Raw genomic sequence first — 3,715 nt, 5'->3', positions numbered from 1 at the left:
ATAGAACTTTAGTAAGCCTCTCCTCTTCCACTCTGGGAACAGAGCCCTACAGAGGGAGAAGGAAATGATCCAGGATAAATTCAAATCTGAAAGAAAAAACTTCTTGAGACTTTTCTTTTTATCTGAATGAACCCCAGAAAAATAGATAAGCACCTTAAAAAAATACTATGGGCTTCCAAGGTCTGGTAGTAGTACATATAACATAAAGGTTTACTGTGTTTGAAGGTATCTGCAGGCTGAAGAACCTTGGAATTTTCCATATCAGCGTAGCCCATAAGAAGTGAGTAATTATCCTTGGACATATGTTCAATCTAATTCTGGCTTTAGTTTCTAATGCCCTTGCTATGTCTTATTCTCACCCAGAATCCAATGCTTCTTTTATCATATGGAATATTATGGTGGGAAACTAACACTATCAAGATGATCCATCTTACTGCAGAAGAACCAGTACAACTCAGTTCATGGCTGCCTCTCTCATGGCTCATTTCCAGCCCATAAAAGAGGAAGTATTGCTTTTCTAAGGTAGAGTAGAAACCTGGTCTCCTTTTTCAAATTCCAATGAGTATAATATGATGAGTCTAATTATAACATTTTAATGTATGTATATCATTCTCTTTGACCACATTTACCTCCACAAGAGGACTGAGGTCAATCTACCCTAGAGAGTGAGACAAAAATCAGCAACTTAAAAAAAAAAGAATCACTGAATAAGAATATATGATACTGCTTTAAGAGTGATAACTTTTTAGCTGCTTTGTTGACATTTAGTTGACACAATGAGTTAGTGTTTAAAGTATGAAATAAGATCTTTTAGCCTATGTACATTTACATTGTCTTATTCGATAAAGTGTAAATGGTCACAGTCAAGATAATGAACACATCCATAATTCCTAATAGTTTCCTTTTGTAGTATCCTGTAGTTTTTGCCCTTTTTAGAATTAAAGTGGAATTACACACTTGATTTCCTGGCTTCTCTAGTGGAGTGTATCACTGATATGGTTCCATGACATAAATACTATGAATATATAACATTGCTTTATCCACTTTTTGATGACATTTGTTTTAGCTCTAGTTTAGAGCTCTTACTAACAACTAACATTCATGAGTGGGTTCATGTGTACACATGCGTTCACTGTGCTTGGATAGATATTTTGAGTACAGTGACTAGATCAGAGAGCAGATCTATATTTAACTTTAGAAAGTATCTCCATTGATTAATAAAATACAGAAGCAACTCCATGGAGGAGGGGCTTACTTTGGCCTAGAGTAAGAGGCCAAAGTACATAGAGGCAGCCATGCCTCCTGCCCCTACAGATGGCACAGCCTCACAAAACATCCCCTTCAGCTGAGGATTGAGGGTTCATGAGAATGGCATTTCTTCCAGTTGAAAGACACATACAAACTGTTACTATATTTGACCATCTGGGCACCTCTTCTTGTTTAGTATTCTATCTAGGTCAGGGTTCCATTATGTTGGAATGCAAAGGAAAAATGTAGAGGGAAGCACATAAGCACTTACCCAGGTACTGCTGAGCTTCTGAATCCAGATGTTTGCTTTCCTGTGGATGCCCTGTTCTGAATGCTCACTTTCTGTGTTTCCTGTCACCTGCTGAAACTCAGCACCCAGGGCTGAAAACCACAGTGAATCCAACATTCCAAAGCTAATCCCTTTCTGCTCTTCAGCCAGCTTTGGAATACAGCCACACTGAGCCAGGAGGGCTCCTTTTGTTTAAAACTAAGAAATAATTTCCTCTAGCTGAGGATTGTAAAAAATGAACCTGTGAGCGGAAAGCACATTTCTAAATGACGAATCACTTTTAGTTATTTTTAAATGTGCTTATATTATTTCTGACAAGTTTTATTATTAGTATTATTATTATTTTGAGAACACTTTCGTCCTTTTACATTTGGCTCCTTGTTGATTTGTCTTGGTTTGCATTTTGGTTTTGTTTGTTTGCTTCCCTGATTGAGATAAAATCATTATCAACAAACCATCTCAGGAAAAGAGCGGGTGGGTTGTCTTAAACAGTGAGTCTCAGACTCATCTTATGCGTGTACATGGGAGACATGAGCTCCAGAATGGACCTGAAGTGGCTTGCCTTTCTTTACACTAGCTAGAATCTCCACGATGAGAAATAGTTTCCCTTTGTATCTTTTTTTTTTCTCCTGAATATTTTGGAGCCTATTATTTTTCTGTTCTACCCACAACAGTGTTATTACAAGTCACAAATATTTCCACTAGTCATAAATTATAAATGGCTGCCAGCTTGTACCAGACATTGGTGTACTTTGGGGGAAAAAAGTATTCTCTATCTTTTATAACATAAACATCATCTGTTACTTGGTTACTTGAGAGACCACCTTGGTAGTATATGCTCTATTTTTAAACTTCAGAAACATCTTAACATTTTTTCCCCATAACTTAAAAAAAAAGTCAGAAGATGTTTTGCTTTGGATAACATTTGGACCAAGAACGCTTGTTTTTTTTTGTTTGTTTGTTTGTTTGTTTTTTGTTTTATTTAATTTTATTAACATTGTTGCCATTATTTTTTTAAACTTGAATATGGGAAATTAATCTTTTTTGTTTCCCTTCTAGTAACATTGCTATGTAGGCAGTCACATATTCTTTCTTTCTTTTCATGTACAGGTAGCAAACCAGATTATGAAGCTCTTGCCCAACCTCTTTCATTTAATTGATTGTGTGCGGCAACATTTGTGGAAGCAGTAATTACTCTGATTAACATGCAAATGAACTGAAACTGAGAACGGAAAACCATTTAAATCTAGTTATTTAGAACTACTTATAACTGACTACAATTCCAGAATCACAGAATTCTTAGGTGCTTCCTACTTGCCTCGATAGCTTCATTTGCCACAAAATAGTTACAATGTGTAAGTTACAACCCTCTTCACTTTGTTCTCCAATCCAGTTCCTGGTGCTAGCGATAAAAATTCCAACCCACAGAAGTCTAGAAATTTAACGGCAAATCCAGAGTAATGAAACATACTGATCGGATTTGACAATGATATGAAACTTCCAGAAGTTCCTAAATCTAAAGAGCATTTTTTTTTTTTTTTGGCTGCACAGCAGAGTGGTTTAGTATTCTCCACAGATGAGAGGCTGCAGTGTGTAGATGGGCACGGGAGGTCAGGGGAGCACCCAGTCTGAAGTACGAAGAGAAAGTCCTATGAAAGAACTGCTTTTAGACCATGAATCAGCATCTCCTGTCTTCCTGTTCTAATGCCCTTTCTGTGTTTGTCTTTTTTTCTTAATCTGCATTACATATTTCTGTGGAAAATACAGATAATGCACACAGTACTACAGATACAGCTATGGCCTGTAATCCCTTCACAGAATGAAGCCTGTGCATTTTGCCAAGCATCATCTTTGGATTTGTATTCTTAGTTTTGTTTTCTTCATGAAGCATTTTTTTATATAGATTAGATATAGATATTATATATATTTTGTCATAAACATTACCATTTGCTAATCTGTCTTTAAAATTAATTTTCAAAAGATGCAAAATGCTTCCAATATATGATTATGGGATGAATTCAGCATTTTTGTAGCATCTAGCTTATTTCAAGGTTGTTAATCTATGAAACAAAGCAGCAATGCATATCTCTGCTTATCATTTTCTGTGTTTCTGCTTATTTCTCCAGGAGCTTCTCTCTCTCTCTCTCTCTCTCTCTCTCTCTCTCTCTCTCTCTCTCT

This window comes from Grammomys surdaster, unplaced genomic scaffold (genome assembly GCF_004785775.1).
Source record: "Grammomys surdaster isolate TR1022 unplaced genomic scaffold, NIH_TR_1.0 170, whole genome shotgun sequence".
Lineage (NCBI taxonomy): Eukaryota > Metazoa > Chordata > Mammalia > Rodentia > Muridae > Grammomys > Grammomys surdaster.
This window is presented reverse-complemented; position numbering follows the sequence as displayed.